The sequence below is a fragment of the Solanum stenotomum genome, unplaced genomic scaffold, assembly GCF_019186545.1.
Source record: "Solanum stenotomum isolate F172 unplaced genomic scaffold, ASM1918654v1 scaffold21358, whole genome shotgun sequence".
Classification (NCBI taxonomy): domain Eukaryota; kingdom Viridiplantae; phylum Streptophyta; class Magnoliopsida; order Solanales; family Solanaceae; genus Solanum; species Solanum stenotomum.
This window is the reverse complement of record NW_026026497.1, coordinates 3,774-18,053: the sequence shown is the minus strand read 5'-3', so window position 1 is coordinate 18,053 and position 14,280 is coordinate 3,774. Positions and strand designations below refer to the sequence as shown.

Below are 14,280 nucleotides of genomic sequence, written 5' to 3'. Positions count from 1 at the left end.
TTATATTAATTCGTCTTATTTGGCTTTTTAGTCGAATCACCAATTAAACTCAATTTGGCAAACTTGTCAATTTTCATAGGCCATAATTGCAATTCTTGTGACTATTTCCTAATTTGCAAAACCTATCCACATTTTGACCCTATTTTCAGCCAAGAAACGGGCCAAATTCCACTCCATCCTTTAAGCCCACTTAGCAGCCCACCAAAAGAAACCCATTCCAAACAACAACTCAACAATTCCAATTCAATATCCCTTTTCAGCAGTCCACCAAATAACCTGCGCCCAGCCCAATTTTCAACACCAAAACCGACCCCATCCCCCTTTCCCTTCCAAGTTCCAAAGCATACAGTAGTACACATACGATTCCAGACGACCCCTGTGTCCATTTTCTTCTTCTTCACGTGAAAATCCCGGCAGATCCGGCGAGAAATTCGCGAAATCGCCCATACCTTGCAGCAGTCGTCCCATCCCCTTTTTCCCGTTTCAGAAATTTCCATCACCTTTACTGTGGTTTCGAAAATAGCATAAGGGATTGAAAACTTTGTTTGAATTCCCAATGGTTTTTCCCCCCAAAAAAAGGACTCTTTCTCCTTCTATATATTCCCTCTTTCAATCCCTGTTATTGGGGGATAATAAAAAAAAAAAGGGAGATAAAAAAAATAATATAGCAAGGTATAGAGAAATATAAATCTATAAGAGGTTTTAAGTCGCTGATTGGTGGAGGAATCGTTGTTACCTCGCTCGTTTTCGTCTCCGTTCGCTGCACTTTGGAAGGTAACAACTCCTCTTCTCTCATTTCATTTTTATTTCAGTTAATTTGTTCTCTGTTTGGTGAAGTAGTTGCATATCTATATTTGTTTCTTTCCGGTTGAACTCCCTTAGTGCTATAATGCATGAATTAGGATGATGTAGTAGCTAGTTTTATGGTGCAATGTCCTCATTTCTCACTATCTGTTGTTGCTTTGGTTTGAAAATGAGAAAACAGTGGAAACTTCATGTATTTTGCTTCACACCCTTACCCCTCAACTGAAGAAAAGTGTTCTTGTGTGTTTATTTTGAGTAGTATTTTAGCTAGATTAACTAATTTCTTGAAATCGTGATTGTTTCTTTTGTTACAATTTCCCTTAGAATTATATCTAAGTGTTAAGGTATGTCTTTTTTTTTTTTTTTAGAATGTGAAATTATTGTTTAAAATAGTAATATGGGTTTGTGTATAATGAGACAGCCTTAACCTCTATGTTTTAATTTGTTACTATCGAAATGTCCTGAAAGCTCTCATTTAAATTCATGGTTCGGAAATCTGGTGCTATTTTGAGGATTATGTCATCAGTGATCTAGTTAATCCAAGCATGGCTTTAGGTTCTTATTTTAATATCTTATCCAATTAGGCATATTTGTGAGTGTTGAGTAGACTTAAAAAATTATGGCCTTGATGTTTCTGACTGTGAAGGTTCCTTGTTAATACTAGTTTGAATTTGCGTAGTGGATATATCTATCCTCTGTTTTCAATCAACTTGAGTGGTATATATCTCTTTGGATTTAAACTCATGACGGGATGCTTGTAACTCTACCATTTTAATGTGACGATTTAACTAAGATTACTCTTATTTTTGCAAAAAAAAAATAGCCCTCCCCATCTTTGTCCAAAGTCTAAAAATATCCTTCTGATTTTTTAACTTGTTGTGTAACTTAGTTATTCACTTGAACGTTAATATTCAACAGTGATATGAACATTGTTTTGTATTATGCGACTGTTTAACATATTTGCTTATGTTGCCTAGTTTAGTTATTTAAATGTGGTTATTTTCTTCCTTTGCCTATAATGAGTTAATTGGCTATTGTCTTCAATTTTGATCATTTGATATGACAAACCGGCAACCTTTAAGTCTCCATAGATAAAGCTAGTTTCATATTGTATGAGGTGATGTTAACTCTTTAATGTATCTTTGGATTGCATCAATTATTGCTTATAAATTTTAGTCATATATACATATATGTGGGTATGTGCTTTGGAAGTTCCATGTGGCTTGATTTTCATTACCTTAGTATAAATTTTATTACCTCCTATTTTGTGTTGAATTTAGTGACCTTTTGGTCTTAATTTGGTCTAACAGTGACTTTAGTAATATTTGCATCTCAAAAAATATTTAAGCCACTTTCATCTTAATTTTAAGTTACGTCTTAATTGTTCCCTTAATTCGTACACTAATTTTTATACTCGCTTTTCGTTGCATATGAAATTCCATTCAAGTTCACTTTGGACTCCACTCTTGCATATCCTTGAGTCGTTTCGAGTCATCCTCATATATTCGGTGAAAAAGAAGCTGGAACAGGCCCCGGAAGTCCAAAAAGCAGGCTGTATACACGTTATACACATTCAATATACACTATATGCAGCTGTATACACTTATATACAGGTCAAAAACGCAAAAATACAGGGCTAAGGTGAAATATAGGTGTTCGGAAGCAAGAGATACATGAAAAGAGCCTATGCATACGCTGATATACACTGATATACACCAGCTGTATACAAAAACGGGATTGGTTTGAAGGCAAAAATTTCAGCGAAATTTGCCCAAAAGGAGGCCCAAATTCAATTTCTCCCTTACTTTTTAATTATTTAATCGTGATTATTTATTATTTGTTGTTTAACTCTAACTTTATAAAAATAACTTAATTAGATTCCCCGAAAGATGAGTTATTTTTGTTATGTTGGCTTACCTTTAATACTTTTTTTTTGTGTTCATTTATTTTACTAATAAAGATCTATATCATTAATTGAATTAAAACTCTTCGTTATTAAAAAGAACGTTATTTAATGTTTTTTTTAACACACTTTTATTTCGTTTAAAATTGTTTCAAGTTAAGGTCTCTCCCAAATAAACTTTTAAAACGCCTTTTCAATTAATTAAAATAAAATACTTACTTAGTTATATTTCTCAAAAGATTAGTCAATTAATTCAAAATGATTTTTTATACTTTAATTTATTAAATTGGTCTAATTTATTTTAAAATGAACTAAATAAATTCTAATTAGTCTAGTTTTATTAATTTTCTAATCACTTGCATCTTAATTCAAATATTTTCATTTTAGGTCTCTTCCTCTAAAAAGATAAAATAAAATGGTTCATTCCTTAGTTATTTTTCAAACTTAATGGAATTATGTAAGTTATTATATATTTTTATGTTATTTTTTCAAAAAATAGTCAAATACATTTTAGTCAAGTCGCAGGTCAACCGCATGTTAGCGGACACTTTGAATGCTTAAACCCTTCTCGAAGTGTAAATTGAACCCCGAACCCTCTTTTGGTATTTTCAAATGATTTTTTCTGTTTAAATCTTTGGAAATTATAAGTTTTCTTAATTTCTTTAAAAAATTAAGTGGCGACTCTTTCTAAGTATTTCTCAAATTGTTTTATACTTAGAACATTTCAAAAAGTGATTTTTCTAGAGATAGTCAAATTACGGCACAACAGGTACCTGTGTCTGCATCGTCATAAGATGCAGGCCAATTGGCATTAGTACATTGAATGTACGAGTATGCGAGCTGGAAAACTGAGCAACATAGGCTAGAAGGAAAAAAAATCTGGAAGAAACTGAATAGCTTACCTGGCTCAACTCAACTCAACCTGACTGACTTCTTTCAATATAAGGCAATTTAAAACAAGTGCGATATAAAGAAAGACTGTTTAAAACCTGCTATAAACTCTGTTTATACAAAGATACAATAAGCCTGAGATGTATATAGAAATACAAATGAACTGATGTATATAAAAATACAATAATTACTGTGTATAAAAATATAATAACTGATGTGGAGTTTCTCTAACCGACAACCATCACATAAAAGCTATAGTGATGATACAACGATCGACCTCACGCTGCCATAGCATCCTATACCCGGCCAAAGGTATAAGACCTGAACTGCCTAATGGATCCACTAGTCTATCTGGAAAAGGATTCATCTAAAAAGTATGATCTTTTTCTTCCAATGGTGGCTAACATGGTTCTATGGGGGCTGTGGGTTCCTTGAACGCTCCCCCAATTCAGTGCTCGATACTACTCCCAAAAATGTACTGGCTCTTATGTTTTTAAAACATATGTCTTCCTTCTGATTTGAGATAATTACTCAAAAACTAGCTCAAAGGCTCTTTGGAAATCTCAGTTTCCCATCTTGTTTAAATGTAAAAACATTTCTTTAAAACTTCTTTGGGAATACATAGTTCCCTAATAACTTTTGAGAAAGGAACTCAACTTATACTCTTGGCTTGACTTGAAACTCTTTACTTAGCTTAAACCTTGAGCCTTAAAATGAAGTTAAAACATTCAATAAAGACTCTTGAACAACTTTAAAGACTTGCTTCTAACTTCTAGGATGAACTCTTAACTTCACTTGACTTGGAAACTAACTCTCCTTGAATTGGATTTATGGATTCAAAGTGTTTGATCACATGTTATGGATGAGTTCTTGACGTTTAAACATACCTTGGAGTGTTGGAAACAACTAGGGAACATAGGTACAATACCTAGGAACATGCATGAGAAAGTGTGAAAAGAATGGGGGAACTTGGCGTCCTTGGCGCTCTGCAAGGCGCGGAGCGCCAGCCCTTGAAGCTCAGAAGGGACCTGCTGGCGCTCTACCTTGCGCGCCGCCCCAAGGGCTGGGCTTCAGAGCCCCTCTTGGGGTGCGCTGGCTGGCGCGGCGCCCCAGCCCTTTTCCCAAAAAACTTGACTTTTCTCCTTCATTTTTCCAACTCTAAACCTCCCTTACCTTCAATGTTTTCAACCCCAAACACTAAGGATCATAAAACCCCTCAACATACTAGAGATTAAACTCAAAAACACAACTAAATCATGTCTCAAATCAACAAGAACTTCAACAACACAATCAATAACATCAACACCACCACCAACAACTTCAACAACACGACCAATCTTTTTCTCATAAATAAAACGAGTTTGGCGTGTGGGGGAAAGAACCAACCCAACACTATGAACTCACATACCTAGTAGGGATCACCCCGACGATATCCACGACGATCTTTGACGGAAACTTGCTTGATCTCTTCTTTCTTCTCTTCTTCTCCTCTTCTTCTCCTCTTCACTCAAAACCCTCACTCTCACTCTTTTAAAATGAGAAAAACTAATCAAAAATCAGTCTAACACACTAATATAAATCCAAAAGAAAAGGCTAGGGAAAAGACCAAAATGCCCTTAAAATTTTCGGACGGATTTCCCTGCCACTGCCCAACTTCCAAAAGGACATAACTCACTCATACGAACTCGAAATTGAGTAAAATCGGTGGCGTTGGAAAGATCGTTCCACGAGATTTGCAAACATAACTGGAACTACACCTAAATCATCCTGAGCTAGGAGTTATAACTGTTCAAAGTTGGCCAAAAACCCATCTTTTTCCATACTTAGCCAAATTTCCAGATTCTGAAATTTTCCAAAAATGACTACTTCCAATTTCAAGCCTCTTCATAGTTATTTCAAATTGTCGGATGTTACACCCTTTTCGGCCTACGTGGCACTATCCTTGAAAAAATTATCAACACGCGCTTGGCCCACAAAATAGTGCCACGTAGGCTGAAAAGGGGTAGAAAATTATATATAAAATAAGTTCGCGGGGGGGGGGGGGGGNAATAGGACCTTCGTAAAGGTTAGGTGTGTCTCAGGGATTTTGGGCATAGGCTGGGGGGGTACTTATGCATTTTCCCTTCGATGATTTAATAAACTTAGGGATCTAACAAGGGATCAGATCCAGGAAAGGGTCTTCTAGTATTGGGACTGATGAAAGGGGAAATGAATGAATAAACTTAGCATGAGAAATATTTGCGTGTCTTCATCAAAAAGGGGGAAAATGTTATATTCTAGTGTTTTGATGATCCTCACAAAAGTAGGGACTGGTCCTTGGCAGAGTACTTCCGTCCAGATTCAAAGTGGTGCACATCTGTAAAGCTATCTTTACAGTTGTCTTGTCAGGTTGGTTGGTGAGATGTGCAGCGTACTTCACCAATAGGAAGGGCGGACGAAGTTGTTTGTTTAAGTGGTCAAAACCCTTGTTGGTAACTGATAGATAGAACAATAAACAAACAACATTGTTCATTCAAGAAGAGAGAGAGCTAGTCTTTTTCAAGAACTCAAGCATCAAAGAACGCAGCAAGGGGCCTGGTCCCGGAAAGTCTGCGTACGAGAAAAGGACTTTTATAGCTGTCAAAAGGTTGCCAACTCTGATGTGGTTGGTGTACAACTTTTCATAACAACAGGCTTTCGGCCAATGGCCTTGTCCCAAGGGTTTGTGTCCATTTTGATATAGTCTCTTCTCCAAAACACAAACTCAAGTTTTGGCAAACAAAGTTGTGAATTCCTGAGAATTCATAAGCTCAAAAGGAAAAGGCCATCTTCAAGGAAGAACATTGCTCATGCTCAACAAAGGGACCTGATGAAGTGCCGAAGAGTCTTGTTGTATTTTGAGCTTTATGTCTTATGTGCTTAAATTGTAAATCTATTCCTAAGCTATAAAGGAATTAGATCTTTGTTCAGTTCATTCAAAAAGTCTAAGTCAGTTAGGGGTAACTGGTTTAGTGGGCAGCATTGTTGTTGCTTAGTCAAATTCTAAATCGTCTAGAGTTATGTGGTTTAGTGGGCAGTGTTGTATCTTCTTAGTCAAATTCTAAATCATCTAAGAGTTAGTTGATTTAGTGGGCAGTGTTATATCTGCTTAGTTGAAGTCTAATTTATCTAGAGTTAGGTGGCTTAGTGGACAGTGTTGTATCTGCTTAGTTGCTTTCTTTGTAGTAGAGTTACTACATGGAGGGGGAAGGGATTTAGAGGTAAATATCTAGGTTGCAAGAAGTTGTAATCTGAATTGTTGCTCCGTTTGAGTGAAATGGAGTTTGGGCTAAAATCCTGTGTGGTTTTCACCACCCTTGAGCAAGCGGGTTTCCACATGTCTGATTTACTTTGAGCTATTTATCTTCTGTACCTTTATTTCAATTACTGTTCTTGATGAGTCAAGGGACCTGGTCCGTTGACTGATAGAGGACGCACGCATTTCGACAAGATCTAAGCACTAGTACATCTCGACGTACAACATACCCAATGTAATCCAACAAGTGGTATTTGGGGAGGGTAAGATGTACATAGACTTTACCTCTACCTTTGTGGGGGTAGGGAGGTTGTTTCCTATAGACCCTCGGCTCAAAACAAATGAAGAAATAATAGCATCGTGCAAGAATATATGATCAACAAAATTACAATATACAAAGCAAATGAAGCAACATATAGTAATATACACTGGAAAAAAAAGGAAGCTACACAATTACAAAATAATAATACTAGTACATCTCAAATTCTTTGTGAAATAGTAGAGCAGTCACGATTAAGACAATTGGATGAACCTCATGAAATTAAACTTGCCAGAGGAGCCGATAAACGTAGCAAGAATAAATATCTCACACGATTATTTGATTTCAACAAAACTTGCCCAGATAAACGTACAAGTAATTTGCTTGTTGAAAAGCAAATAAGATGGTAAATCTAACGAATTAAGCACATATATCTAAACAAATTGAAATATGTTCTTACCTTTAAAAACATGTTCTTAAAAGTGCTGGATGGCACACTATTTATGTTATTTTTAACAAAAATAACGGGGTGATAGGACCCCCACAAAATCCAATTGTCTTTTTCAAAAAATAGGCCAAGTTGAAAAAGGAAACTATGTATTATCTCTCTTTTAAAATTACGTTAACTAATAAATAAGTAGGAAAAAATCTGTTTTCTTCTTAATCTAATTTTATTAGTCAAAACAAAATGACTTCATGTACTTTTTAACTGATAATTTATGACATATCTATAAGATCATAATAATTCATCAATAATTTTCATTTAAATAACGATTAAGAAATTCTAATAAAATAAGAAATATTTTTCGAATTAAAGTAGGATAAGCATTTGCTAAAGAAAAAAATATTATTCGGAAAAGAATATGTTTAAAAATAAAATAAATAATAATCTATTTATTTGAAAATAAAAACATTTTTGATCCATTAAATAACAATAAAAGTATTTTTGGACCAAACTATTGACGATAATAATAACTTTAAACTAAACTATTAACTGAGAACATTTTTATTTAGTTTTACGTAGTTCAAGGATATTTTTAGACCCATTGGAGTCTGTTTGGTATGCAAGGGGACCTGCTATACACTATGAGTAATGCCTTAGCTGGACTAGTTATAGCAATATTATTCGTTAGTTAACCTATTTTTTATTCGTATCCAATATGGGTGGATAAAATATTTTATCCATTTTCACCTAACTCATTTTAACCGTCTATATTTGAATTGACCCATTTGTTTGCTGCCCCTAGAGTAGATATTCAATTATTATTAAAATAATAATAATAATAATAATAATAATAATAATAATAATAATAATAATTAACAAAGAAAAGAGGAATTGATGACAACCAAACTCAATAATTAAACATCAAAAATTCATTGTTAAGCCTATTTAGCTAGGGATTAGAAAAAAATCCTATTAGTTAGGGGTAGTTAGCTACAAAGTAGTGATGAACCTAGTGTTAGACACCAAATTTTGGGGGATTTGCATCTGGCCAATTCATAACACCAAATTTTACACAAAAATATTGTTGATACTATTTTAGTATAAATCAACTTTAACTCACTATACTAAATTTTAAACTAAAAGTATAATTATTGATGAAATACAATTGAATAAACATTACACAATAGTATCAACTTTTAATATTAGTACGTTGCTTCTATAAATGCTCTATTAGTATTATGTACTGTATTTTTTAAAATTTTGTTGTATGTTAATCACTACTTTATTGAATGTTTATATTGTTTTCGATTATTTAAAGTACATTGTGTTATTTATTAATCATATATTATATTTACACTATTCATTTTTGTAATGGTTATATTTTCTTTATAGAATTATAATTTATAGTAAAGGTATATTATATCTGCATTTTTGTAATGGTATATTTTCTCTACCTAGATCATGAATTTTTGTTGTTTCAACTTTTCCAATGACTTCATATAGAGTTGCACCTTTGTGCCTTGATAAAATGCAGAATCTTATGTATAAAAATACAAGAGGTCATTTCTAGATAATTTAACATCTAATAAAGCATCTTTGTCTCAGTTGATGAAAGTTTATTTCCAATAAAAATATGTCAATTTGGTGGTATATATGTCAGTCCCCACCAAAGACCAAACTATAGGGTCTTAACTCATGGTGGTATGTATCTATTGATTTATTGTAAATAAAAAATACGAATGTGTTTTCACCTCATCTGAGTTTGTTTGGTAATAATTTACTATGAGGTGTTTTAGTTCGCACTAGCAAGAGGACTTTATTACAATTTTCAACCATTCAAGCTCGAAAACTCTAATTTTGTATATAACAAAACAACTACAAGGGGGAACTTTTATCATTTAATTACCATAGCTCTTGGTGTTATCAAATTCCCAACTTGTTGACGTACTGTTTTCAAGTGTATAAAAATTGTGATAGTAAAGTAAGAAGAAATGAAAATAAAACATTACGAAGACAAAGTGTTGTTGTTGGGTGAAAAGTGATACTCATGAAAAGGACAAAAAGGTATAGTTTTGATTCCCTTTTCTTCTATGGCTGTCCACCCACCCACTCAAAATATATAAAATATACTTCCTCTCGTTCCTCAATTATTCAATTATATATTCAATTGAGATAAAAGGCTCTTGTTGCTAGGTGAAAAGAGAAAAAAGGACAATTTAAATTATTATTATTATTTTCCTATAGCTGTCAGTTGTTGACTGTAGAAAACTATAGTGTTGTACCAATTATAGATCAATAACAAAAAAGATTGAGAAATCACTGATCATTCTTGTTTGCAAATTACTCTTCAGGTGAAGTAAAGTTCCTTTAGTAATTGAAACATTTATCTTCTCAAAATTATTTTGTGTTCTGATCACTATACTTGTTTTGCTTTGCAGATTTCAGAAATGGAGATTGGCTTAGCAGTTGGTAGTGCATTTCTCTCCTCAGCTTTGAATGTTCTGTTTGATAGGCTTGCTCCTCAGGGTGATCTTCTCAACATGTTTCAGAAGCATAAACATCATGTTCGGCTCTTAAAGAAGCTGAAAATGACTTTGCGTGGTCTTCAGATTGTGCTAAGTGATGCAGAGAATAAGCAAGCATCAAATCCATCTGTGCGTGACTGGCTTAATGAGCTTCGAGATGCTGTCGACTCTGCTGAAAACTTAATAGAACAAGTCAATTATGAAGCTTTGAGACTTAAGGTGGAAGGTCAGCATCAGAATTTTGCAGAAACAAGCAACCAGCAAGTAAGTGACCTTAACCTGTGCTTGAGTGATGATTTCTTTCTTAACATAAAGAACAAGTTGGAAGACACTATAAAAAAACTGGAGGTGTTGGAAAAGCAAATTGGTCGCCTTGGCTTAAAGGAGCATTTTGTTTCGACTAAACAAGAAACTAGAACACCTTCAACTTCTTTGGTTGATGATTCTGGTATCTTTGGAAGGCAGAATGAAATAGAGAATTTGATTGGCCGTTTGTTGTCTATGGATACAAAGGGAAAAAATCTGGCTGTAGTTCCAATTGTTGGAATGGGCGGCCTGGGTAAGACAACACTTGCTAAAGCGGTTTACAATGATGAGAGAGTGCAGAAACATTTTAGTTTGAAAGCTTGGTTTTGTGTTTCTGAGGCATATGATGCTTTCAGAATAACAAAAGGTTTACTTCAAGAAATTGGCTCAACTGACTTGAAGGTTGATGACAATCTTAATCAGCTACAAGTCAAATTGAAGGAAAGGCTGAATGGAGAAAGGTTTCTTGTTGTCCTTGATGATGTGTGGAATGAAAACTATAATGAGTGGGATGACTTGAGAAATCTTTTTGTACAAAAACATATAGGAAATAGGATCATTGTGACGACACGTAAAGAGAGTGTTGCCTTGATGATGGGAAATGATCAAATTAGCATGGACAATTTGTCTACTGAAGCCTCTTGGTCTTTATTCAAAAGTCATGCATTTGAAAACATGGATCCCATGGGACATCCGGAACTTGAAGAGGTCGGAAAACAAATTGCAGCTAAGTGCAAAGGACTGCCCTTAGCTCTGAAGACGCTCGCTGGGATGTTACGCTCCAAATCAGAGGTTGAAGAGTGGAAACGTATTCTGAGAAGTGAAATATGGGAGCTGCGAGACAAGGACATATTACCAGCGTTGATGCTGAGCTACAATGATCTTCCCGCACATTTAAAGGGATGTTTTTCCTATTGTGCAATATTTCCTAAAGGTTATCCATTTAGGAAAGAACAAGTTATTCATCTGTGGATTGCCAATGGTCTCGTACTACATAAAGATGAAATAATTCAAGATTCAGGCAACCAATACTTTCTGGAGTTGAGATCAAGATCATTATTAGAAAAGGTCCCAAATCCTTCTAAAAGGAACATAGAGGAATTATTCTTAATGCATGATCTTGTCAATGATTTAGCCCAAATTGCATCATCAAAACTTTGTATCAGGTTGGAAGAGAGCCAAGGATCTCATCTGTTGGAAGAAAGTCGGCACTTATCTTATTCAATGGGATATGGTGGTGAGTTTGAGAAATTGACACCCCTCTATAAATTGGAGCAGCTGAGGACATTGCTTCCGACATGTATTGATGTCAATTATTACTATCTGAGCAAGAGGGTGCATCATAACATATTGCCAAGACTAAGATCCTTAAGGGCATTATCATTGTCTCATTACAATATTGTTGAGTTGCCAAATGACTTGTTTATCAAATTAAAGCTCCTCAGATTTTTGGACCTTTCTAAGACATGGATTGAAAAGTTGCCAGATTCCATTTGTGTGTTGTATAACTTAGAGACACTTCTCTTGTCATCTTGTGATTATCTTGAGGAGCTACCGCTGCAGATGGAGAAGTTGATTAACTTGCGTCATCTTGACATAAGCGGCACATGTCGCTTGAAGATGCCACTACATCTGAGCAAGTTGAAAAGCCTCCAAGTGCTAGTGGGAGCCAAATTTCTTCTAGGTGGTTTGAGAATGGAAGATTTGGGTGAAGCACAAAGCTTGTATGGGTCTCTATCAATTGTAGAGTTGCAAAATGTGGTTGATAGAAAGGAAGCTGTGAAGGCAAAGATGAGGGAGAAGAATCATGTTGACAAGTTATCTTTGGAGTGGAGTGAAAGTAGTAGTGCCAACAATTCACAAACTGAAAGAGACATACTTGATGAGTTACGCCCACATAAAAACATAAAAGAAGTCGAAATCACTGGATATAGAGGGACACAATTTCCAAATTGGCTAGCTGATCCTTTGTTTCTTAAGCTAGTACAGTTGTCTATTGGTAACTGCAAGAACTGTTATTCCTTGCCAGCACTAGGACAACTCCCTTCTTTGAAATTCCTTTCGATTAGAGGGATGCATGGAATAACTGAGGTGACAGAAGAATTCTATGGTAGTTTTTCCTTCAAAAAGCCTTTCAACTCTCTTGTGGAGCTTGAATTTGAAGATATGACGGAGTGGAAGCAATGGCATGTACCAGGAAATGGAGAGTTCCCTATACTTGAGAACCTTTTAATTATAAATTGCCCTGAAGTCAGTTTGGAGACATCCATCCAACTTTCATGTTTAAAAAGTTTTGAAGTTAGTGGTTGTCCAAAGGTTGGAGTTGTTTTTGATGATGCTCAACTGTTTAAATCCCAACTTGAGGGAATGAAGGAGATTGAGGAATTATGTATTAGTGATTGTTACTGTGTTACCTCCTTTCCTTTTAGCATACTGCCCACTACCGTGAAGAGAATAGACATATCTGGTTGCCGGAAATTGAGATTGGATCCGCCAGTTGGTGAGATGAGTATGTTTCTGGATAAATTGACACTGCAAGGATGTGATTGTATAGATGATATATCACCTGAGTTACTCCCAAGAGCACGCAGATTGAATGTATCTAATTGCCACAACCTTACTAGGTTTTTGATTCCTACTGCCACTGAAAGTCTCAGTATTTGGAATTGTGAGAATCTTGAAAAACTTTCGGTGGCATGTGGGGGGACCCAGATGACGTATTTGTTTATTAGAAACTGTTCAAAGCTGAAGTGGCTGCCAGAACGTATGCAGGAACTCCTTCCATCTCTTAAGAAACTGTATCTGAATAATTGTCCAGAAATACAGTCCTTTCCTGAAGGAGGATTGCCCTTCAATTTACAACTCCTTGAGATCAGTCATTGCAAGAAACTGGTGAATGGCCGAAAGGAGTGGCGTTTACAGAGACTCCCCTGTCTCACAGAGTTATTCATTGTACATGATGGCAGTGACGAAGAGATTGTTGGTGGTGAGAATTGGGAGTTGCCTTCCTCTATTCAATCACTTAGAATAGAGAATCTGAAAACATTTATAAGCAGCCAAGTTCTCAAAAGCCTCACCTCTCTTCAATATCTAGTTATTCAGTCAATGCTGGAACAAGGCCAGTTTTCCTCCTTTTCACACCTCACTTCCCTTCAAAGTTTACAAATCTGGAATTTCCCTAATCTCCAATCACTTCCTGAATCAGCACTGCCCTCCCCTCTCTCAGCTGACCATCTATGGTTGCCCTAAGCTCCAATCCCTTCCAGTAAAAGGGATGCCTTCTTCCCTCTCTAAACTACATATTTACAAATGCCCATTGCTCAAGCCACTACTAGAATTTGACAAGGGGGAATACTGGCCAAATATTGCTCAATTTTCCATCATATACATCGAAGGGGAATGCATGTGATGATTAAAACGAATGGCTCTTCTATTGATGTAAGCTATTCTTTTCCCTTGGAAGCTTTTTATTTCCGTTTACTTCACTTTGCTCTTTTATTAATTCTTTTCATTTTTAATCACTAGTTCTAGAAATATGCATTGCACATTTATCCCAAAATATTTCATATAATTTTTGTATTGCAAATGACATATTTTATCCCCTTCAAATCTATTGGTATTTACTAAAATAATATCCACCATTTTTACGATAGAAAGTACATATATCTTCCTAATAAAAAGAATACACCCTTAATTATAAAATTGACTAAAAGTGCATAAAGTAAAAATAACTAATTATTGTACAAATACAATATTCAAATGAGGATACTAAAATACCACATGTTAGGTTAATGTATACAAAATAACTAACCAATGTAAATTCTCAATATTAATAACCATAAAACAATAACAACAAACATAAACATTAAAAAA

At 35.0% G+C, this 14,280-nt stretch overlaps 1 pseudogene; it reads left to right on the top strand.

Annotated features, from left to right (window-relative positions):
* Positions 1-13,839, top strand: part of LOC125850986 (putative disease resistance RPP13-like protein 1) — a 20,366-nt pseudogene extending 6,527 nt beyond the window's left edge.
* Positions 13,840-14,280: the final 441 nt, after the last annotated feature.